The sequence below is a fragment of the Canis lupus genome, chromosome 38, assembly GCF_011100685.1.
Source record: "Canis lupus familiaris isolate Mischka breed German Shepherd chromosome 38, alternate assembly UU_Cfam_GSD_1.0, whole genome shotgun sequence".
Lineage (NCBI taxonomy): Eukaryota > Metazoa > Chordata > Mammalia > Carnivora > Canidae > Canis > Canis lupus.
In genome coordinates this window covers 6096350-6122608 of record NC_049259.1, presented here as the reverse complement: position 1 = coordinate 6122608, position 26259 = coordinate 6096350, and the positions used below count along the sequence as shown (strand labels likewise).

Genomic DNA, 26259 nt, shown 5'->3' with positions numbered 1-26259 from the left:
TTCTTCATTTTTGTTAGTATTTTTGAGTTCTAGCATTTTCTTAAAGTTTCTATCTCTCTGCTTGCATTACCCATCTATTGTTATATGTGTCTATTTTTTTTCCGTTAGAGTTTTGAACATCTTAATTATTTAGGATTCCATACTCTCTGCCATATCTGAGTCAGGTTCTAATAGTTGCTTCATTTTCCCAGACTGTTTGTATGACTTATTTCTTGTTGGAAAGCAGACAGTGAAGGGTTGGGTAAAAGCAACTCATGCAGATAACATTTCAGTATGAGGTTTTATGTTTATCTGGTTAGGAGTTAGGCTGTATTTGCTGTAGCTGTGGTGTCAAAGGCTAGAATTTTATTTAACATCTTTGTTTTGTCTTCTCTTTGGTCTTTGAATTTTTCTAGAGACTGTTTAAATAGGGGTCTGGAGCTCATTCTTTTAGCTTTAATCTCTGTGATTGTACCTGAGCCCTTCCTGATGTGGAAAGGAACCATTTTATATGATTAAATCTCAGTATTTTAGTGACCTTGAGTTCTGTATTTGCCTTTTCTCACGTGTAATGCTACTGCGGGCTTAACATGGATATTTAGTTGCTCCTATGTGAAAGGCTAGAGGGAGCTGGAGTTGGGAGATTTTCCTTCCCCAAAGTTAGTTAGGTTCTGGAAAAATAGTTTCCCTGGAGGCAGGCCTTATTAAGGAGAACAGAGAGCTCTGGATGTATTTCAAAATGGTAATTTCCTCTCTTCCCAATAAACAGGAGCAAGAAGAGATTTTTATGTAGTTCTCAGCGAGAACCTCAGGAAAGTGTGGGGACTTCGCCAAACTGCATCTCCTCAGAATATTTAACTCTCAAACTAATCCACGTTGAGCCTCCAGTAACCTTTCAGATATAATTTAAAGAGTCCCTATGGATATTGGTTCCAGCTGTGGGCTTCTGCCCTTGGGCTTCTGTTCCCAGTAAGCTGTGATTCTCCGTATCTCTGCCTGTGGTTTCAGTTCTGGGGCAGCAGTGTGCCCTGTGACCTCAATTCTCTGATAGATCTAAGAAAAGCTATTCATTTTCAAGCTGGTTTGTTTGTTGTTTCCTTTGTTTATCTGTTTTTTTCTTGTGAGGATGGGAGTGACATCTTCCAAATTCTCTGCAGGTTGGGCCAGAAACTAGAAGATTTGTCTTATTTATATATCTATATATAAATATATATTTACAAAAATATTTATCTATATATTTACACATATATATTTATATATATATATATTTAAGGTTTTGTGTACAGTTTTGCTTGAAAATGAAGATTTCAGTGCTAAAATTTAACATTGAAAGCTTAGACTTTGCCCTAGGTCCACTCTGGTTTTGATCCAGTGGATGAGGTCTGTTTTTGGAGCAGTAGCTGTAATTTCAGTGTGTGGTGAAGTAATTCCATATTAGATAGGTCATTTACTAGAGATAAATCTTTGGCTTTTAAATAGGCTTTAAATATTAAATGAATCCCTATGTGTGTAGTGGCAGTACCTGAGCAACATCTAAAGTAATTATCATTTTATCAAGAAAGCGAATTTGAAATTGTTTAATGTATTCAGCAGCAAAATTAATCTAACAGTAGTTGTCAGATAATTTGAGCAATGAATTTATAGGAGTGACTTTAATTTACATCCAGCAATGCAGGCAATTCTCACCCAGCAATTTATATTTGACGGATTAGGCATAGGAAACAATGTGGACCACATCCTATGGAATTTTTCATAGCAGACAAAAATGAGCAATTAATAAAACCAAAAGAAACAAAGGACTAAGAATTTTATGCAGCATATTTGTCATGTGAGAGTTAAACTCAGAGAATATGTGGCTGGAATTTAAAAAAAACAATGATAAAATTTTTACTTGTCTGTTTTTATAATTGTAGCAAATTGTTTTATCCCTGATGAGGGAATTGTGAGGTTTTGTGCCTTGGACTTACCTGTGCCTCCCAAGTTAGTGACACAGATGCTACAGTGAGATGTCTCTTTTTCAGATTTTTCCTATTCAGGGCACAATTACTTCTGTCTTTAAAAAGGAATTATCTTTTAATGAACTCCATTTAAATTTCTCTTTCCTATTTTTGTGCTCATCTCATTGAATAACATAATCTCAGAAAATATTAACTTGAATTATTTCACAGTTGAGTCTCTAACACTATCTTAATGTAATCTTGCCATATTTATTCTGCTATTCATTGGTTTGCACTATTCTTTCTCAAGTCCTCATATGTAAGTGTAATGAAAAAGCTCTGTTTGTTCTCTTTTTCAGATTAATAACATGTTAAGAACTGGCTCAACACCAATCCCTGGGGACTACAGTGGATCCCTTCCTTATTATGCGACAGACTGTTATTTATCATTCATGCCTGTTGTTTGCATTCCTCTTGACAGTTTGCAATCTTTGCAGGAGCCATCCTATCAAAGTCAGTTTGAGTGGATTTTTAAATTAGAGCTTTGGAAGGTACTGTATTAAATGTTTTACTGAAATCTAACACCCATCGTATCTATTTTGTAACCTATAGTCATTAATTAAAAAACATTACCACTTACATCCATTTAGAATGACTAATGTTTCTGACTATTGGTAGGAGGTGACACTCAGGGATATCATTTTATTGTCCTGTTTATTACAGATAACTCCATAAAGTCAGATGGTTCATGTGAAACCTTCCAGGTGGTTATACAAAAGTTATTGAAAATGAATGAGAGAATCCCTAAAAATCATTTGCTATGGCCTACCGAACCTGTCCCTCCAACATTTACCAATTTTTAAAAAACAATTTAGATCAGGGTTTGGCAAATTACATCTTAAATCTATCCATGCCTTACTCATGTGCATGTGATCTGCAGCTGCTTTCTTCCTATCATAGTAGAGTTGAATGGTTGTGTCAGGGACTCCATGCCCTGCAAAGTCTAAAATATTTACTATGTGGCTCCTTACAGAAAAAAAAATGTATATTCCTGTTTTGGATCATGATTCATACTAATAATAATGCTTATTATACATTGCCACTAATAAGAGAAAATTGTGGAAAAGAGGAGATCTGGGACATATAATTGGACAACATGCTGCTGTGAAGTGAATCCCTTCATGGGATAAAATTTCTGAAGTCATTTATCTGTATTGAACTCTAGAATCTGTGATAGCAAATGGGTTCAAATTTACTAACATTCATTCTGGAATGAATCCAAAGTCCAACTCCTAAAACAGTGCAATTAGAATGTCGTTGCCATCAAATGAAGTGGTACATTTTATAATACGCGTCATAAGAAATGGAAGACATAAGTATAGGTTGACATCCAAGTATATATGTATGCCAGATAAACTCTCATACATTCCATCAGTTGACAAACATGTGTCTGTTAGATTCCAGCCATTCTTTCTCTGTCTGAAGATAAAGTATCTGTTCTTGTGGGACCTTCTGTATTACTGGTGGAAGGAGACCAGCCATATAAATTAAACATATAACTGTTAAGTGTTGGGTGGTAAAAAGTGTTACAAAGAAGTATAAGTCATGGTAGGCTGATAGAAGAATGACAATGAGTATGTACTCTTTTATGTAAGCTGATGAGAGTGTTACAGGAAGGGCAGAGAGCAAGCCAAGCAGGCATCTTTGTAAAGAGCATTACAGTTAGAGGTGATAGCAAGTTTAAACGCCCTGAGGTGGTAGGAGATTTGGGATGTTGGAGGATTGGTAGGAAGACTATAAAATCCAAGGAATGGATAAAAGAGATGGTGGTCAGTAATGAGGTTCTTGCTGGCTCCAGTTTTTACAAACTGGAGTTGTCTCTGAGAAGGAAACGTGAGAAGGTTTTAAGTTGAGGGAAGACCCGATGTGACTTGAGTTTTATCAGGAAGCTGTTGTGTGGAAAATGACACAGGAGCTTTTATGGAAGTGGGAAACCAGTTAGGTGATTACAATAGTCTGGTACCTTCTACTCCGTGCTACCAAATGGCGATTTGGTGGAAAGGTGGTGGTGGTGGTGGGGAGTGAATGAACCTTCTGGAAGTATTTTCAAGATAAATAACCTATAGAATTTCTGATAGATTAGATATGGAATATGACAGAGGAGTCCAGGATCTTGCCAGAGTTTTTGGCCTGAATACCTGGATGAAGGAAGTACTATTTACTTAGTCGGAAGAGACTGTGGGAGGAGTAGGGTGAAGGGCAGAATCAAACATATATTTTATTTTGTTTTTTTACTCTGATGCATATATTTGTGATAAGAAACAGAACCATTTTCTTGGTCAGTAGGGTGGTTCAGTAGATAGATAGGGACTCACCTGGGATTCAACAATCCTATCTATCATTTGCAAGGTAGAAATCATATAGTCAGGATATCATGACCCAGCATGAAGATTATTAAGTATCTTTCTAATGTGCCAATATAAGACTATATTTAAAAAAAATACATGAACAGTTAATTACCATCTATCAAATCATAGCTTGTCAGGAGACTGCATTATTATGGAACTCTTTGTATGCAAAAGGATTTCTTTTGTGTGTGTTAACATTTCAGGTAAAACGTACATACTTACACAATTACACTTACACCGTTCAATATAATAATACTTATATTTTTGATGAGTACATTCAGCTCCTTGTAAACACTGATAATTGGCACAGTGGTGGATCAAGTTTATTTTAGTCTCTTTTCTCAGGGAATCTGCAATCAAGAAGGAAATATTGGGAGAGACTTGTTGTTTGACTCTTAGTGAGTTCCTCTCTCTCCTTGTGTGAAAGTAAGATTCTTTTCTTTTTGGTCCCCTTAGCTTAAAAGGATCCAAATAAAATGCATACAAAAAAGTGCAAAGAAATTGTTGTATGATCCCCATCCCCAGATGTTATTTTTATAGATGGGAATCAAGACTGGTCATCTGAGAACTGTATTATTATTTTTTAAAGATTTATTTATTTTAGAGTGAGAGCAGGGGAGGGGTGGAATGAGAAGGAGAGAAAGTCTTAAGCAGACTCCTTGCTGAGTATAGAGCCTGAAGCAGGGCTTGATCTCACAACCCTGAGATCACGACCTGAGCTGAAACCAAGAGTTAGATGCTTAACTGACTCTACCACCCAGGTGCCCCTGTATTATTTTTAATAGCTTCATTGAGGTTAACTTTATATACAAAGAATTGCAGTATTTAATGTATATAATTTGATCAAGGTAATAAACATAAGCAGCACCTCGCAAAATTTCCTTGTGTCATTTTCTTGGTTGTAGGAACTCTTAATGTGATCTACCCTCTGAGAAAATCTTTAAATGAATAATACTGTATAGGCTATATATTCAGTAAATCTCTAGAACATACTCATGTAACATAACTGGAACTTTATTGAAGATTAATTTTTGACTTTAAAGTCCCTGGACACATGTTAACATAAAGCATAAAAAGACTAAATGCTTTTATTTAAAAAACCACTCAGTCTTGTTTTAATGAAATGATATTATTATATTTCCAATTTGGAAAATAAACTGTTTTTGGGAAAGACACATCAACTTGTATATACTGTCTTTGAACCAGACAAAACTCAGTTGCAGGCTGCCTGAGCAGTGCACAGAAGTAATGATTGTGAGTCAAGGCTCACAGGTCAATGTCAGCTCTGCTGTTAACTTGCTTTGTCTTGTTTGGCAAGTCACTTCCCCTCTATGAACTTCAGTTTGCTCATCATTGGCTCAGATAATAATTGGGTTTTAATAAGCAGTCAAGTTATATGACCCCGAATATTCTCTCCATTTGCACAGCGCTGTCATTTCATAATAAGATTTTGGAACAGGAGAAAACTGTGCTGTGGCACGCATCCCCAAGTCTCAGTGTAAGTAGTTAATCTGGAAGGATTCTCTTGGAGAGATGGTTTTCCAAAAGGACAAACCAAATTCAAAAATGGAATAATTACTTTACATTGATGGTAGATCAGAAGATTTTTGTTTGCTTGTTGTTTGTCTTTTGTAAATTACAGGTCATTAAAAATCCACTTTCTCTGTCTTAATAACTCTCTTAATATGTATTTTGCTCTGAAATTTGTAAATTTCCGTGTGGAAGGGATACTGAATAGACCTTCTGGTGAATTTAGTAATTGTCTGGCTTACTAAGAATAATGCTGTGTTTCTTGTATCAACTTAGAAATAAGAGTACAAATTTAGTACAAAGAGGTTTGGACTGAATCTGTCTATAAGTACAACCAATGTAGATAAATATGAGAGCATGGTATGGCCGTTCCCACCTACAGATACTTTCTCCCTGCCTCCCACTTAGATGATTTGAATCTCTTTCACATACAATTTTGAGATTACAGAAGTAGGGCATTGCCATGAGAAAAACTATTTTTAATCATACTTAGATTTCCAGAGAGTTGAAGGGTTAAGTTGCTTTGGATATTGGTTCCTGTTCTAGACTTTTCTCCTCTGCATATTAACATGGATGGGTTTGGGAAATTTGCTTTTACCTATATATTTTGTACAGAAAGAAGAGGATGAGCTTTGGAAAGATTATCAATGGAATGAGAATAGCATGGGGTAATGCTAGAAGAGTAATGTAGCGGGTGTACCTGGGGAGTTCAGGATCCATTGGTTAGATGCTCATATAAGGTGTACTAAAAATGGAGAGAGATCAAGAGGTGTATATGTGTGCATGTTGAGAACTTTGCCTGCTTCACAGCTTTGTCTACTACCTTCCTGACAGTAGTCTTTGAATTGCAATTCCCCTAACCTATTATTCATTCATTCTCCTCGAGAAAAATGAGAGTACTCACTTTTTATAGCAAGATTTGTCTGACATGGGGAAAATATATCAAGTGAAATTGACACCGAGAAAAAAATTTCTAATTTTTAAAGGAACTTAGAAATATTACTGTACTTAATACTATAAAGGGGTTAATTCAACCTGAACTAACTCATTTTATACAAATAAAAATACCAAAAGGTTTTCAAAGGGCAGTAACTAAGCTAATTACATGGTTCATAAGGAAAAATAAGTATGTGACGGACGAGTTATTCACAGAAGGATTAATATGATATTAGGGTGAAGTTACTTGCACATGCACTGATGTGTCAGAGCAGCCTAGTACTTAGTTGGATGTGTGGGCCCTGGAGATAGATTACCTGGATCTATGTCCTGTCATTGCCATTACTGGCTGTGGTATCTTGGGGAAATTATTTAATAATTCTGGGTTTTGTCCTACTTTTTCATTTAGCTATTAAATACTGTTTATCTCACAGAACTGGTGTGGAGATTAAGTGTGTTAACACATGCAAAGTGTTTAAAACAGTGTGAATTAGGAACAACATTACCACCTTTACCAGCAGCCCACTAATAGAAGAGAAAGTGCAGAACTAGATCTAAATACATAGAAGAATCAGGGATCCCTGGGTGGCGCAGCGGTTTGGCGCCTGCCTTTGGCCCGGGGCGCGATCCTGGAGACCCGGGATCGAATCCCACATCGGGCTCCCAGCATGGAGCCTGCTTCTCCCTCTGCCTGTGTCTCTGCCTCTCTGTCTCTCTCTGTGTGACTATCATGAATAAATAAATAAAATCTTTAAAAAAAAAAAATTTAAATACATAGAAGAATCACTGTATAATATGGGTATATTGTGTCACTAAGGGAAGCCCTACATAATGTGTTCAAAAACTGACCGGTTATTGGGAAACAGATTGTAGAAACTCTCTCCTTAAAGAACAAAAACATAACTATGATAGGTCAGTTATTTAAATAATAAAAAAATGAAGACCTACAGTTTCTTACAAAGTTAAATGTACATTTACATATGACTAAGCAATTCACATTCTATGCATTTACCAAAGATATGTAAAAAAATATCCACATGAGGACTTATACACAAATGTTCATAGCTTTATTCATGATAGCCCAAATAGGAAGCAACATAAATGTCTAACAGGTAGATGGATGAACAGTCATGATCTATTCCATACAACGAAATACTACTCAGCACTAAAAGGAATGAATTACCAGAACATATAACAATATAGATAAATCTAAGAATCATTATGTTGAATGAAATAAGCCACTGTAAAGACTACATTCTATATGAGTCCATTTATAGGGAAATCTAGAAAAGGCAAAGTAGAGTGATTGAAAATAGGCCGGTTGTTGGGAGCCAGTGATGGAGGGGGGAGACTGAATGCAGAAAGGGACTTTTGGGGATAATAAAAATATTTTATGTATTGTGTGTGGTGGTTATATGCTTGTAAGCATTTGTCAAAATTCATCCAATTGGTTACTTAAACTTTTAGGGTGAATTATATGCAAATTACACCACCATCAAGCTGATTATATTCAAATTAAGCTATTCAAGATATGGCAGTTTTAAAACATGTCTCCAATATTCTACAGTCTTCCTGTCAAAAGGTGGAATCTATATTCTTCACCTTGAATCCAGGCTCTGATTGCTTGACCAGTAGAGTATGACTTAAACCTGGCAGCTTGCACTTTTTCTCTTTCGAGATGCTTACATTTTGGAATGCAGCCACCAACCTGAGCCACCAACCTGGGAGATTCAAACCCCCAAGAAAGGTCTCAGGCAGAAAGTAGAACCAACTGTCAGACACATGAATGAAGCTTTTGAGATGACGGAAGTTCAAGGCACTGTCTGACTGGAACCCTATGAGAAGTCCCAAGTAAGAACTATCATATGGGGTAAATCTCCAGAGTCATGAGAGATGATAATCACAGTTGTTGCTTTAAGCAACTGTGGTCTGGAGTGACTTATTTTGCAGCATCAGGTAGCTGTCTTCTCCTGGAAGAGGATATAAGACATTAAAATAATTTATGAATGGGGGAAGCTTTTTTTGTGCATGCTACAAAATATATAAACTATACGAGAGAAGACTGATAAATACATTAATAAAAACTATTTTTTTCCACAGTAAAGAAAGTATGAGAATTAAAGATAAACCAGGAAAAAAGCTTGCCACATGTACAGAGTAGTGGTACTTGTCTTGCTGTATTATGAATATTTACAAATCAAGAAGAACTAGCAACGCTAGAAAATAGACCTAGAACATAAATGAAAAATAAAAGGATATTAGAGTTTATGCAAAGGTAGTCATCCTCACACTATAAGAAATACAAGTCAGTATTATAGCACAATACCATTTTACCTATAAAATTGATGGAGATAAAAAAGATTATCCAAATTATTAGAGTACTTAAATAAGTTCTCTGCATATTCTCAATGGGTGTGTAAGCTCAACCTCCTTGGGAGGATAATTTAATTTTAACTATCAAACTTTAAAATTCAGAGTCATTTTGGTAAGTGATAGTGGTTTCACAAAGTAGAGGTTAATAATAGGTAAATAAATAGTGGCTTCACTAAATAAAGGTTCTTTTTTTTTTTTTTTTTTTTTTTTTAAATGCTGTATGCATCAGGATTTGGTTGGAGATTCTGTGACATGTAGCCTTTCAAGGATCTGGTCTCCCTCCATGTAGATTCTTTGCAGGTCTTCAAGACCTTCATTGGATTGTCTGAATCTGGCTGTTAGAAGATAGAAGTGGGCGCATGCGCGCGCGCGTGTGTCTGTGTACGTGTGTGTGTGAGACTGTGGAGTAGGGTTTATGGCTAGGCCCGGAAATGTCATGTACATTTATGTGAGTGTGTGTACATGTGCACTAAATTGATTAAATGGTGCTGGTAAGATGCTAGTAGTTAGTGTGGTATAGAAAGATTCACTGAAAATGATCAATTAAATTAAGGAACTGGATTTTAGAGTTTTAACATTATACAAAGTTTTTTATTTCTTTCAACTAACTCTGTCAGACCTTCTCCCTGGATTTCTTCTACATTATCTAGCCAATTTTTAAAAGATGTCCTTAGTGTCAGAAATCTGCTTCAGCCATTTCTGCAATTTGGAAGCTCTGCATTTTTAAATAAAAAAGGAGCAGTAAGATATTACTTTCATTTGTGTTAGAAGAAATAAAAAGGAAAAAAAATCACAAATAATTTAAGACTAAGTATTAATATTTTAGGCCAACATCTTTCAAGGAATAGAAACTACTTGTACATTTCTAGTTCTTCATGTTTCTCAAATAATATGCATGGAAAAGGTACATTGAGATTTATTTGCATAATTGATTTTTTAATCATTGTTATTAGAACATATTTTGATAGCTGTCTCCCAAAAATCCTCTTAATAAGGAACACAATAGGCATATATTGAATTTTTGTATTTGTTTGAATCAAAAGCTAAAACTGGTAACATGACAGGTTTAAAAAAATCACATCTTCCCAATTATATTAAAAAAGGCAATCAGGAAAAGTAGATCTGAAGCATCCTTAGTCAAACATCATTAGATGCACTGGTATAAAATATTTCTTGCTGCTCTCTTCAGTAATACCTGTCCTCCAGTTAAACAGACTTTTACCTAAGTGCACGTTGCCAACATCCTCTCATCCTAGTGGCTCTGAATGTTCTTCCTCACATTTTGTACCAGAAAAATAAAACTTATTAGCCAGTGGTCAACTTTTAAAATAAAAACGAGAGGATTTTACTAGTAATATCCTATAAAATGTGAAAATAAATACTTTTCCTTTTCCTTTCACATAGAACTTGTATTTATCACCCTCCCTTAGATCTGTGACTCAGATGTTAGCCTTCCCTTATAGCTCCACTCTGACCTCACGTAGTGCTGGATGATTCTCTTTACCCTCCCTATTTGCCATTGGCATCCCAGATCGTCTTTAGTCAGATCACATGTGTTATGGCAAAGGTATGGAACTTGACAAAAATTTTTCTTTTATCTTTGAAATATTAATGAGAAACCAATTCTACACATTACATAAAAACTAGACAAATAGTGATTCCTAATTAAGATAATAATGGTACCGTCCGCTCTACAAGGATATGAGCCGTCCTAAGTTGTCAGGTACCAAAAGAAGAACCAGAATTGAGGAAATAGAGAAATTGTGATAAGCCACAAATAGAAAATATCATAAAAATGAGCAGAGAAAGGTGTATAAACTTTCATGTCTGTCTATAAGTTTAGCACAACTGAGAAGCCTAGAAGAGTAACAGGACCACGTAGGGTGACAATATGATTTTTTTTCTCCCAAAACCAGGACATTTTTGAGAGTGGAAGGGGATGCTTTTGATAAGTAAATCCAGATTATAGGTATAAATTAGGACATTGTGAGGCAAACCAGTTCCAGATGAACCTATGAACGCCATAAATCACGTAGATGCCGAAGGAACTAAGAATCCTTTTCACCTTAAGCCAAAGGTCTTGGGGAATTTTTCAGAACCAAGTGGGCAAGAGAAAAGGAAGCAAGGGTAGTGAATGATACAAGCATTATTAAGCCAACACATCATGTAACCAGAGTTCTATCTCCCAGGAAAACGTTGTGAAATGGAGTACTACACATGTATCAGAAATACCCTGTTAGGTGAGGGAGCTGGGTATTTACACACCAATTCTTGAGTCACTGCAGGCAGCTCCTAGGAGTGAATTCTTCTGTGTCACAGAGGTTCTGAGAAAAAACCTGCAGGCATAGATAGTGAGAAGTCTAGGGGAGGAGTATAGGTGCAAGGGCCCCGAACGTCAGCTACATATTTCATGCTCGAAAATTAAGTGCCCATGGAGGCTAGTTTTAGTTTGGGAAAGATATTCTAGCTAAAATGATAGCTTCTAATCATTTCTGATTGGTCTGTATCTGTGGGAGGAAATTGTGCTAAATGGTGCTGCTTTTGCACTATTGCTCCAGAAACCAGTCCCAGTTTGAGGAGAGTTTCAAGTAGACTGGTAAACATTTGAAAATATTTCAGAGAAGTTTTAAACTCCCATCTCCTACTTTCATCACTACACATGAGGCAGTTTTCTAGGTGATTTCTTGAGGGTTTTGAAAATAGTCGTGTATTATTTTTCCTTAGAACCAATGGTTAGGGATTATATTGGAAGAAAACATGTCAACTGTCTTAAAATTCTCATACTTTGAGAGGAACACATGAGAGGTTGTTTGAGAAGCTATTCTGTAACATATGCAAACTGATCATTGAATTCTGCGACCACCGTGGTGGTGATATGTATAAGCATATGCATATATTAAAATCCATCAAATTGTATCCATTAAGTATGTGCAGTTTTTTGTATAGGCATACTTTGTAGATCTTGCAGGTTTGATTTAAGACTGCTGCAGTAAAGTGGATATTGAAATTGAGTCAAATTTTTTGGTTTCCCAGTACATATGTTATATTTATACTATATATTAAGCGTGCAATAGCATTAGGTCTAGAAAACGTACATACATTAATTTAAAAATTCTTCTTTGCTAAAAGATGTTAAACATCATCTGGGGTTTCAGTGAGTTATAATCTTTTTTGCTGATGGGAGGGTCCTGCTCCTTCCTCTTGATGGGTGCTGACTAATCGGGGTGGTGGATGGTTGCTGAAGGTTGGGGGTGGCCGTGGCAGCTTCTTAAAATAAGACAAAAATGAGGTTGGCCACATTGATTGATTCTTGGTTTCATGAACAATTTCTCAGTGGCATGTGATGATGATTGATAGCACTTTGCCCACAGTAGAACTTCTTTGAATATTGGAATCCTCTTACACCCTGCTGTGTTTTATCAACTAAGTTGTGTAATCTTCTAAATCCTTTGTTGTCATTTCAAGGAGTTTCATAGCACCTTCACCAGGAGTAGAGTCCATCTTAAGAAACCACTTTGCTTATCCATAAGAGGCAACCGCATCTGTAAAAGTTTGATTATGAGAGTATAGCAATTCAGGGACATCTTCAGATTTTACTTCTAATTCTAGTTCTCTTGCTATTTCCACCACATCTTCAGTGACTGCCTCCACTGAAGGCTTGAACCCCTCAAAGTCATTCATGAGTGTTAGAATCAGCTTCTTCTAAACTCTTGTTAATGTTGATATTTTGGCCTCTTCCTATGAATCATGAGTGTTCTTAATGACATGTAGAATGGTGAATGCTTTCCAGAAGGTTTTCAATTTACTTTGCTTAGATCCGTCAGGGGAGTCACTATCTATAGCCATATCTATAGCCTGTAGTATAGGTATCACCTTACAAAATTTCTTAAATAAGATTTGTAAGTTGTAATTACTCCTTGATCCAAGAGCTGCAGAATGGATGTTGTGTTAGCAGGCACAGAAACAATATTAATCTTGTCCATTTCCATCAGAGGTCTTGGGTGACCAGGTGCATTGTCAACAAGAAATAATATTTGAAATAAATTGTTTTTTTTTTTTTTCTTTTCTTTTTCCCCGAGTACTAGGTCTCAACGGTGGGCTTAAAATATTCAGTAAACCATGCTGTTAATAGATGTGCTGTCATCTAGGCTTTGTTTTTCCATTTAAAAAGAACAAAGCAGGGTAGATTCAGCATAATTCTGAAGGGCCCTGGGATTTTCAAAATGGTAAATGGGCATTAGCTTTAATTTAAAGTCACTAGCTGCATTAGCCACTAATAGGAGAGCCAGCCTGTCCTTTTGAAGCTGTGAACTCAGGCACGGACTTCTCTTCTCCAGCTAGAAAAGTCCTATATGGCAGCATCTTCAAATAAAAGACTGCTTGGCCTACATTGAAAATCTGTTATTTAGTATAACTAACTTCATTCATTTATCTTAGCTAAATCTTCTGGATAATTTGCTGCAGTTTCTATATTAGCACTTACTGCTTTGCCTTGCACTTTTATTTTATAGAGATGGTCACTTAAGTCTCATGACCCAGCCTTTGCTAGCTTCTAACTTATTTTCTGCAGCTTCCTCATCCCAGAGTATGGAATTAAAGAGAGTTAGTGGTTTGCTCTGGATTAGGCTTTAGCTTAAGGGAATGTTGTGGCTGGCTTGATCTTTCCAGACCTCTAAAACCTCCATATCAGCAGTAGGTGTTTCACTTTCTTATTTGTGTGTTCACTGGAGTAGCACTTCTAATTTCCTCCAAGAACTTTTCCTTTATGTTCATAGCTTGACTAACTGTATGGCACAAGAGGCCTAGATTTCAGGCTATCTTGGCTCTTGGCATGCCTTCCTCACTAAGTTTAATCATTTCTAGCCTTAAGGTGAGAGATGTGTGACTCTTCCTTTCACTTGAGCACTTGGAGGTTATTGTAGAGTTATTAATTGGCCTAATTTCAATACTGTTGTGTCTCAGGGAATACGGATGGCCAGGGACAGGTAGAAACAAGGGGAATGGCCTGTCTGTGGAGCAGTTAAAATACAACAACATGTATCAATTAAGTTAGCCATTTTATGTGGGTGTGGTGCGTGGCCCCCTAAAACAATTACAATAGTAGCACAGAGATTACTGATCACAGGTTACCATAACAAACGTAATAATAATTAAAAGTACGAAATGTTGAGAATTACCAAAATGTGACAAAGAGACAAAGTGAGCAAGTGCTGTTGAAAAATGATGCTTATAGGCTTGCTTAACGCAGGGTTGCCACAAACCCTCAATTTACAAAAATGCAAATCTGTGAAACATAAAGTAAAACACAATAAAACAAGATGTGCTTATCTATCAGTTATACTTCAATGAAGCTGTAAACAAATGGAAATACTTTGGATATTGTCTTTACTATAGAAAAAGGCAGTGAGCAGAATTTTTCATATGGCCATCTCTAATATGGTGATATTGTTATAATTTTCTGGACTATTTTTTTCCAGTAGAATTGTTAAAGTTAGAAATTATATTTTTATGTTTGCTCTTTTTTTTTTTTTTTATGATAGTCACACAGAGAGAGAGAGAGAGAGAGAGAGAGGCAGAGACATAGGCAGAGGGAGAAGCAGGCTCCATGCACCAGGAGCCCGATGTGGGATTCGATCCCGGGTCTCCAGGATCGCACCCTGGGCCAAAGGCAGGCGCCAAACCCCTGCGCCACCCAGGGATCCCTAATTTCTCTCTCTTTAATGCCAGAAGTATCGTATGAAGGGTATAGGAAAGTTTGGGTCAGGGACCTAGACTGGGCCCAGTATGGTGAGAATATGAATTAGAGAGCTTCTTGCTAGAATTGAGAATCCAGACTTGCAATTAGAGCCTGGTGTTTAAAGAATACAGAGAAGATGATATGGAATATGTAACTGTACAGATATATTAGTACCAGATACATGCAGCAAAGATAGAATATTTAATATATGAGGATCCAGATTTGTGGTTGATAGTAGGTAGGACTCCAGTCTCCGCTAGGATTCATTTTGTCTCTTGGCCAGGGCATTAGAGTTGGGAAGAAATGATAAAAGCAACCCACAGTCTACTTGTGAAGAAAGCTATTCTTTGGAATTAGGAACAAGATAGCATGACAGGAAGCCATTCCTGAAACTGGTTTTGGGCTCAGTAATTTGGCAGAGGCCTAAGACCAGGGTTGGGGCTCTTGGAAACATCAGGAAAGAAGAGCAAGATGAGTTGATATTGAGTCATCTGAAACCTCTTAGTACATAGAGCCTGAGGGTAGGGCTGAGTCTGCCTTTGTGGATTAAATGTTCCAGCTGAGTGTAGAAGAGAAATAGAACAGCAGGGAGCCAGACACATCAGTATATTTAGTATTAGAATAATTGCTTAAAACTCTGCTTCCCAAGGATATTTCATGGATCACTATTCTTAAGAGATTCTTTCTGCAGTAAGAGCTTCATTCCTGCAAACAGCCTGGGAAATGCTACTTTTCTTTTCCCCTTCATGAAGAAACACACTGCACATTAAAAACTCTGAGAATTCAGTTACAAAGAAAGATTTTTCTCTCTGGCACACATTGCCATCCCATGGAATCCAGCCACTATGTAACACACATTGAGAGTGGTGGGACTAGAGAACTCTCTTTGCAGCAGTAGGCACTGAAGGCTTGAAGGAACTTGGTGAAACTTTGCGAAGACTTAACTGGAGGAAGGCTGGAAACACTCTCTCAATTGCATCTTGAAGAAATAGAGATTTGGTAAGAGTCTGTTGAGGAAAACAGAATTTGGTTCAAAATAGCTTTTGAGTATATTGTTCAGATAAAAATAAAGTCTGTTGAGAGGAAAAGGGCCTAGGGCTTCCTTGCTTTATCCCCTTGTTAACAGAACTCAGGAAACAGAAGAGACCAGGGTGATCACGTTGGTGTCGCTGTGACTAGAGATGAAATGAGTGGAGGAAGGCAGGTGTTGGAAGTGCTTCCATTTTTGCATTTCACCTCTATCCCTGTGAAGAAACAGACTTACCATGTACTGGGCTGAGCATCTGAAGGAAATAGTAACCAGAATGGAGCCTGTGTTGCAGGGTGAGGATTGAGGACAATTGGAGGTTCCCATCAGAGCATTCTCTGTTAGTGGTGTTTCTAAGACAATTATGCCTTTAAAATCGGATGTAACATATTGAACTCCTAGGTCTCTAGTAATAATCTAATGTTAAATTTTTATAGGCCATTGCTATTAAAATATTGGGATCATGTTTCTTAGAAGCATACAAATAAAAGAATGGATTCATGGGATCATTGGTGTACCATGTGAAACAAACTTTTTGTTTGTACTGAAGATTCACTCTGCTTCAACTTATCTTTCATAAAATATATGAAAATACACACCTTCGTAATCGTATAGTTGATCAAGAAGCACCACAGATGTAGATATCATGGGTTCGTATACCTGTAAGTTAACTACATAGTTACATTTGCAATACCTCCATCTCTCTATATTTACTTACAAAGTGAATGATTATGTTAAAATTTGGCTAGGGAAAACTCTTCGTATTCCATAAAAATGATTTTTCCCTATATTTATGTATCTCTTTTGTCAAAGCTTCAATCTATTATTTATATATTGGTCTGATTTTAATAAAGGCATTAGTAAGTATACATGTGGACCATATATATATTATATATATAATAGATATATATCTATATCTATATATATATTCATGTACATATATATAATGTCATGTATACATATATACATGTTTAGGTATATATATATATAAACTTTACCAGGTAATTAAAAGATTTTATAATGTTAAACTAGCAAAGAAACATCTGATTCACCTAATTAGAGACTATATATATATAAATGTATATATATATATTTTTTTTTTTTTGATGAAGAGCACTGCAGTGGTGTGCATATTTAAAATTAAATTAACCATTAAATGAACCCAGTTAGAAGCTGCTCCTTTCTGCAGTTTTAAAGATCTGCATGGGAGAAAATATTTGACTTTTGTGCTAACATCTGAGCTATAATTCAAGGAAATTGTTCCATAACTTAGAAGTCATCTCCGCTTTAAATAGACTTTCAAAATACATATTAAAGAGTATCTCTAAAATCTCGGGATTAAATGTTTCCAAGGTGTTCAGCTTTTATAATGTCTGTTATATGCTCCCATTCTTTGTTCTTTCATTTTTCATTGTAAACAGACAAACTAGACCACTTGGCTATTACAGAATATAATAAAGATATTTGGAACCATAAAATACCTTTAAGAATTTTAATGTTTTCAGCAAATATTAACTGTACCTCCTGCCAGCCCTGTGAGTAGTCACAGTAAGTATATCATAATACTTATTTTGTGGGGAATGAACTTGAATAAACAGTTGAAAGAAAACAGATCCAGTACATACTGTCTTTGGTTGTACATATTTTCACAAATAAAATTATATTTACTTATTAACACTAAATTCCAAGTTTGTTACTTTTTATATAAGTTAAAATACTTCTATAACTTCAAAAATTTATATTTTATTAAAAAAATTTTTGGTAGAGCCCGTATTGTACATAAAACAATATGCTTGGTATTGTGGAAATTATAAAGCTATCAGTCACTTTCTACTTTCAGACAGTTTAGTCTGATGGCTGAGGGTGGAGGTGGTTGTGGTCAAGGTTGAGAAGATGGAACAAGTAAAATGCAATGAGGTAGAAAATGTACTTACCAGGCAGTCAGAGTAGCAGACAAAATACAACATAGGTTTGAACTGCATGAGTCCACTTATACATGGATTTTTTTTTTATAAATACAGTACAATAAATGTATTTTCTCTTATGATTTTCTTAACATTGTCTTTTCTCTAACTTTATTCTAAGAATACAGCATGTAATACATATATCATACAAAGTATATGTTAATATTTTTGGTGGTAGGGCTTCCAATCAACAGAGAGCTATTAGGAAAAGATATTGGGGAGTCAAATTTTGTATGTGAATTTTCAACTGCCCATGGGAAGAATTCTAGGCATTCCTAATCCCTGAGTTGTTCAAGGGTCAAGTATACTTTTTAGGAAGGTGGGCAGATGGGGAGGTTTGGATATTAGATGTGGCAGTCTTTGAAGGTGGTTAGGTGCAAGCAGCACAATGTGGGGAAGAAAGGAAGAGTTAGGGGATAGAGCAGGGTTGGTTTTAAAGAACAAAGAGCTAGAAGGACAGGCAAAACATGCTAGTGATGAGGGAGGAGAACGGGAAGGAGAGAGTCAAAGGTTGAGGGAGAGATGAGAGTGAGCTGGGGAGGGAAAGAGATATATCAACTAATGTGGTTTAAATCTTTGGAGAAAGGATTTTAGAATTTTCTCATTTGGGTTGTGTTCTATAATTTCCTGATCATTCCCACTTTAAGAAAGATAAGTTCCTTCACCTTTTGTTAGTTTAGAGGGGCCTCTTGATGTTTTTAATGGTTGGGACACCATTCCTACTGGGACAAGCTTTCCATGAGTTCAATTGTGAGCATTTTAATTTGTTAACTACAAAAGCCAAGGAAGCTTATTTATGAAGCTTCAGGCTGGAAATTAGATTTTTCTCCAGCTTCTAAAGCCTTCCCAAATTTTAAGAAATGGTAGGACTTTGAGGAAGGGGAAGAGGCTGAAAGTCATACTTAAGTAGTTCAGGTTTTTTTTTTTTTTTCTTCTTCTTCATTTTCTCCTGGAAAGGGGACTATAGCTCTTCAAGTCAATTAAACAAACATTATAACACCTGATGGAAGTCTTATTCCTTAGGAAATGAGATGGACTTGTGGAGAGTATAATATAGGCAGAATAGGAGGGAGAAAGAGAGTTTTAGTTAGAATATCCCACTGAAATGTAATGGAGGAAGGAAGTCTCAGAGTTGGAAAAATGCCAGAAATTTAGTGACAGTTTCCAGTGTCCATGACTGTGATTTTGTGACCATAAAGCTACAGAGATCTTTCATTATGTGCCAGAATGTGGGATGGTTCAAGAAATCTTATAGAACAATTTAATTATTGAGAATTTGGTGAGGGATAAGTGTGGAATTAAGAATGCAAAAGTGCTAACAGTGTGAAAAGTACATTAATGGCTGGCAAGATAGTCATGTTTCTTCTTTTGTATGTTAGGATTCCAGGGATTCAGTTTTGAGCTTGGGTTATGTCATTGGCTATTGATTGAATATAGGAAATGAGGCAGAAAGAGACAGAGGAAGAAAGAACTGAAAGATAACTGTGATATTTTTTTGAGCATTGCAAATGAGGATAAAAGTGTCACCCTTCAGCAAACATGGAAGAGAGGCTTAGGAACAGTTTTCCTGAGGAATTACAATTTTGATATTGTGTATATTGCTTTTGAAATTCTGGTTGGCCTTCAAGGGAGACTTTTTCAGCAAGTAGAATTTGAAAATCAATGAAATGTTCAAGCTAGAAACCTTATAAATGAGATACTTGGAGCTGGCTAGCAGATAAGACCAACAGGAAAGGATAGGAAGATCCAAGTGGAGGAAACTTATCACAAGAACTTTGGGATAGGAGCTGCCTTGTGGAGGTGGGCAGACAGAGAGCTGCCACTGGGAAGAGTGGTGTTTAGAGATAAGAGGAAAGTGTGGTCAGTGGCCAGTAGAGAACAGAGTATTGAGGAATATGGGACAATGATGTGTTACATGAACCTCCTCCCCAAATGAAAGAAAGCCTATGTCATTCCTGCATCCAGTTTGAAGTGAAGAGTCTTTTGGAGATATGGTCTTCTCCTTCAGGTCCAGGTGTTACTCCTCATAGTCTAGCCATGTGTGAACTCACAACCAAGTTATCACCTCCCTCCTCCTCATCCAGTGGTGGAGCAGGGATGGGATAAGATACTGAAAACTCCCATCTGGAAGGAAAAGAATGAGAGACACATAGCAGCCATTTCCTTTATGATGATGCCTGGCAGACATTATGAGATTCCTCTCTCCTGGCTATGGGAAAGAATCCAATTAGATCATGATTCTGCTCTTTTGAAGTTCCAAAGTTTAGGGAGGAGGAAATAAAAGTCATTATTAATGGGTGATATGACTGTATAGAACATTTGAAAGAATCTATAAAGTAGTACAATGAATAGATTTAGTAAAATTGTGAAAAATGTTTGTTACATACATAAAATTATATTTCCATATATCAGCCCCAAAGTTACAAATGGAAAGGTTCTTAAAAATCATACTTAATAACTCATATACCTGAACATAAAACTAATGAAAACAAAGCTGCAAAATGTTCATGAGAGAAATTAAAGACTTAAGCAAATGGAGGGAAATGATGTGTTTATAGATTAGAAAACTGTGAATTTGTCAATCCTCCACAAATTGATGTATAGATGTAAGATATGTGTGTGTAAACACTGGCAAGCTTATTCTATAATTTTATGGAAATTCAAAGTAAGAATAGACAAGGTAGTCTTTAAAAGAATAAAGCCATAGTATTGACATTGCAAGTATCAAGTCATTATTAAAGAAGTAATTAGGATAATGCAATTTTACAAAGATAAATAAACCAATGGAACAGAGTGGAAAGTTTGCAAATAGATATGTGGTCCTGATTCATGACAAAAGTAGCAGTGATGTGTGGTGAAGGAAAGGATACTGTTTTCAGCATCTGACATCTGTCCATATGGAATTATTTTAACACTGAAAACCAGTTGTGGATAGATTGTTGATCTATAGGTAAAATAATAAAAGGAAGATTTCAGAGTATCTTCAATGACCTTGTCATTGGAAAAGACTTCTTAAATGGAAGGCAAAAAACCCCACACACTCCAAAAAAACCTATAAAGAAAAAGTAAATAATTAGACTATATTAAAATTTAAAATTTCAGGGACGCCTGGGTGGGTTAGCAGTTGAACGTCTGCCTTTGGCTCAGGGTGTGATCCTAGGATCCCAGATCAAATCCTGCGTTGGGCTCCCTGTGGGGAGCTGCTTCTCCCTCTGCCTGTGTCTCTGCCTCTCTCTCTGTGTCTCTCATGAATAAATAGTCTTTAAAAAATTTTAAAATTTCAGCAAAGGAGAGTTTTAAGGGAGTGGAGGGGAAGAGACAGTGTAGGAGGAGATATTTGTAATACATATAACAGACAAAGGACTCTTATCCAGAATATATAAAATTCTCCTAGAAATCAATAAGAAAATGTTGTAAACTCAGTAGAAGCGGGGACCAAAAATTTTCAGCACTTTACAAAAGAGGATAACCAAATTGCCAATAAACCTATGAAAAAGCATGAAACTTCATTAGTCTTTAGAAAAGTGCAGATTAAATTTACAATGTTATACTACTACACATTCAACCGAAAAAAAAAAATGTATCAAGCATTAGCAAAGAGGTGGAAAAATACTCCTATGCTCTTGTGAATTGCTGTAATCATTGGAAAACGGGCATCCCCTCATAGCTCAGCGTTTGTGTACCCCATGACCTAGCAGTTTTCCTTAGAAGTATATACTGATTTTTTTTTAAGATTTTATTTATTAATTCATAGAGACAGAGAGAGAGAGAGGCAGAGACACAGGCAGAGGGAGAAGCAGGCATCATACAGATAGCCTGACGTGGGACTTGATCCAGGGTCCCCAGGATCACGCCCTGGGCTGCAGGTGGCGCCCATATACTAATTTTTTTAAAAGATTTTATTAGAGAATGAGAGAGCACAAGCAGGGAAGGGGCAGAGGGAGAGAGAGAAGCAGACTCCCCACTACACAGGGAGCCCAACATGGGGCTTCATCCCAGGACCTTCAGATCATGACCTGAACTGAAGGCAGACACTTAACCGGCTGAGCCACCCACGTACCCCAGCAGTGTGTACTCATCATATAGGATTATAATAGCACTCTTTAAGCTGAAAATGATCCAAATGCCCATTAAGAGTGAAATGGATAAATAATTTTTTATCTATTCATGCAGTGACGTCTTTGACAGCACTGAGAATGAATATTGCAACACACAACAATATTAATGTATCTCAGAAATGTAATATGAATGGAAAGAAGCCAGGGTAAATAAAAAAAGTAAACATCATGTACCTTTAATTAAAAACAAAAATAGGGGGCACCTGTGTGGCTTAGTCAGTTAAGTGTCTGACTCTTGATTTTGGCTTAGATCCTGATCTCAGAGTTGTGAGGTTGAGCCCTGCATTGGACTCTGTGTGCTGGGCACGGAGCCTGCTTAAGGTTCTCTCTCACTCTCCCGTCTCCCCTAGCACCCCAAACAGAAAACAGACTAAAAAATAGGCCAAGTTAATGGTGTTGGGCCTGGGATACTAGGGATACTAGGTACTCTTGAGAGAAAGCAGGACTGAAGAGGAATATGAGAGCTGGAGGGATTGAGGTGCAGGGCCTGGTTCTGCTGGGGTGCTATTTTACCATGTTGATCTGTGTTCTGGGTATTTAGCTGAGTTTGATTTGTGAAAATCCATCGATCTCTATACTTATGGGTAACTTTCTCTGTTTTCCTTCAATAGGAAATTGTGTGATTCCCCACAAGGTAAATGTAGCAGGTGGAGAAAACAGCACATAGAAAAAAAAATATATATCCTGATTACCTCTTAAAAATAGTAATAGGAAACCTCCATTCAATCCATGCATTCATTGCAGACTAAAATGAATAAATGTGGTTTTTTCTTTCTACAGCTGTAGGGGATATTTAGTAATATTTATATGCAAATACCTGGGCACAAAAGCAGGAGGGGCAGGGAAGGGCAGGGAGAGGTCTCTGCCCTGTGAAGACACAGTGAGAAGGCGTCAGTCCACAAGTCAGGAAGAGTGCTTTTACCAGGACTCCACCATTACTGGTACCTTGATCTCAGATGTTCAGCCTCCAGAACTGTGGGAAAGAAATTTCTATTGCTCAAGCCACCCAGTCTGCAGGATTGTGTTATGGCAGCCTGAGCTGACTAGGACATGTTTTAGTAAAAGATTTAATGGAGGCACTCACTAGTTGATAAATTGGTTAGATACAGGAGATTAAAATGAGAGTCAAAATTTCCTATGGGCAATGAGCAGAGTTAACTGCAAAATGTGCCTCAAATTTAAAAACTGCAAGTGACAACACTGACTCAGTTCACTTCCCCTTTGTAGACAGTTGGGTCCCTCATTGGGTGCTGCCGAGTTTCCAGAAAGCCAAAATTACTAATGTTACTTAACAAGGATCCTGTGATTATTATTGGTGTATAATTTACTTACTCAGCTTCAGGACCTGTGGGATTCCTGGGTTTATGCCTGGAAACTCGGTTTGCCTAGGTCCTGAGCTATCCCCAGTGTGGCGAAGGAGGTAGCTGGGGGAATTCATCGGGTTGGGGTATCATTAAGGGCCCTCAGTGCCCGGATTCAGACCGGACCAGGAAGGATTGCCAAGTTCCATCTCTATCATTGTGTCTCCGTGAGGCCATTTGTGCTTTCTAGAGCCTTAGGAGACTTTGTGTACAAGGTTCCCTCCTCAGATCAGACGAAAATGGCTTGGCGAGTAATGAAAAGGATTAGTTTACTTCTTTAATAAAACTCTAGTAGTGGTGAACAAGTTCTTTAAAAGAGCTGTTCCTTAATAGATGCATTAGGTATTGTTGCTGTTGTGAAAATGTTCAGCGGAAACTTAACCATGAATTGCTCTCCAGAGATGCAAATTGCCTGGGGTGTTCAATTGCCTATTGGGTTTGAAGCTGTTTGCAGCTGCAAGGGAGCATTAAGACAGCAAATAAATCTGATCATCTCTGCTTTTGCTGAGCATTGACCAGGATGCTGTGATACCAGCGTGTCTCCTGGGGAGCAGATAATGCAGTGTGTGTCTGGAGACCTATTTTCGTCTGCTGACCTCTAGCACTCTCCGCCCTCCTGTTATTTTACTAAAAGGGTTGAGAATCCACCATCTTGACTTACTAACATTTAGGGATTGGGCTGAGCCTATTACTCTTTCATTATGCTTTTCACTGAAGAGAGGATACCATTCTCAGAAGAAAACTTGACTGTGTGGGAAGCCAATAATATCTGACAGTGATTGGACGCTGACTGTATGCACCAGGCAGTGTTTTAAATCTCACATAATTGTCCTCTCAATCCTAAATGTCAGTATGATTTCGTTTTTACAGATGAGGAGTTGAAATGGAGGGGTTAAGGTGCAAGCTGTATGGTATAGCTAATAAGTGGCAGAGCTGGGGTTTCTGTCCAGGAAATCTGTCTCCCCACATGGGGCGTGTCATGCGTGGTGCCTTGGATGGTACCATGGCCCTCTGATTCCTCGTCCCCACATTTGCCAGAGTGCAGAGAATGATACCACAGACACATTTCTACCTTTATGATGAAGGTCAGGTTATACATATTATAATAATATAGAACAATGTTTAGAAAGAGGAGTTCAGCATGTGGGGGTTTCCTTCTGTGGAAAAGGCCTAGATGGTTCTGGAATCCATGACTGTCTTTAAATACCTCTTGAATCCTTACACAAGCCTCTAAACTCTTTTTTTTTTTTTTTAAGAAATTGTTCTGTATTCAGTGTGAATTACTGTGTAAATTAACCTTTTGGCTTATCACCTGGGTTCCTAGCACATTGCGAAAAAATAAAGTAGGACTCCATATTTGTTACCCTTTAAAGAAATGATCTTTTTCTCTAGCTGCAGAAGTAACTTTTTCTTTAAAAAAAAAACCAAAAACCAAAAAACTAAAATTCCTTCTTAGTTACAACCTTACTATTAAGAAAGCATTGTTTTTGTTAGTTATATCTCCTGCTGAATCATTTTGATGTGTCTGTGTCTTCGTTAGCTCACAGACTTGACAGCCTCATTAGCTCTTGATGGTCTGCTCTCTTGAACATGGTTACCATCAGCTTCCTATTGGGATTCAAATCACTTTTATCCCGGAAAGCCTGTCAAGTGTACACAGACCCCCCTGCAGAGCTCTGTGATTTGCAGAAACTGCTTCCATAGCCTGTGGGAGTGGCACACACAATGGTTAACAGGACTCAAACTGACCTTCAGTTGAGCTTTCTCTTCCTTCTCTCTCTTTTTGCCTCCTTCATTCTTCCCTTCCTTCTTCCTTCCTCCACTCTCTCTGTAATGACCAGAGATATTTACATGTTCAATTAGTAATAACTTAATATTTGCCACTTTGAGACAACATCGCAACAGCAAGACCTGATGATTTTTTTTTCCCCTTCTTCTTCCCATCTACCTCCTTTCTGTAACAGAGCCTTGATATGTTCAGCATTTCTCCTTATAAACACATTTTAGAGAGAGTTTGCTTTAATCTCTATCCTTGAGAGTGGTGACTATTGGGCTCAAGCCAATCATTGTTGGCCCCATTTTCCTTGCTAGCAATTATTTAAAGCTTTGGCCAGAAAAACAGGAGAGGAAGCCAGTTCTAGAGTTCCTAGAACTCTAGAATTCTGAGAAGTACCCATTTTTCTTTTGAATGTTACTGTCTCTGGATGTTTGGGTTGTATTGCCATGGTATAGTTTGGTTTATGAGGAAAAGTGGCTTGAGGATCAGAACTAACCTGCTAAAAAAGGCAGGATGGGGGGATCCCTGGGTGGCGCAGCGGTTTGGCGCCTGCCTTTGGCCCAGGGCGCGATCCTGGAGACCCGGGATCGAATCCCACGTCGGGCTCCCGGTGCATGGAGCCTGCTTCTCCCTCTGCCTGTGTCTCTGCCTCTCTCTCTCTCTCTGTGACTATCATGAATAAATAAATAAAATCTTTAAAAAAAAAAAAAAAGGCAGGATGGGAGGATAAATACCTTGTTTGAAGACCTCATTGAGCCACTGAATTAACTAGTCATGGCGTCACCTGCTACTGGATTCCTTGTTGGAGTAAATAAATCCTTTTTTATTTTAATTACTTCAAGTTGTAGTTCTGGTACTTGCTAGAGAAAGCCTTCTGGTTCAATATTCCAGCACTGTATTTTAGTGTGTCAGTGTGGAGCTCTGCTTCCCCATCTGTATCTCCTTCCAGATTTGTTGAGAGGATTAAATAACATAGTAATAATGTTTATTGAACCCTTACAGAACTGTGCTAACTGCTTTGCATGTTTCAATTTAATAGGCTTGCAAAAGCCTAGATATGTGTCTGGCATCTAGTTGATGAAGGAAAGTAGTTTTCTCTCCTTTCTTCCCTT

General features: G+C 37.3%; 1 long non-coding RNA gene across 2 annotated transcripts in view; it reads left to right on the top strand.

Annotated features, from left to right (window-relative positions):
* The window catches only part of LOC111094538, a 138491-nt gene extending 135991 nt beyond the window's left edge, over nucleotides 1–2500 (top strand). For both annotated transcript variants that reach the window (XR_005385632.1, XR_005385631.1), the window contains exon 7: nucleotides 2276–2500. This is a non-coding gene — a long non-coding RNA (uncharacterized LOC111094538). The remainder of the gene's footprint in view (nucleotides 1–2275) is intronic.
* Nucleotides 2501–26259: the final 23759 nt, after the last annotated feature.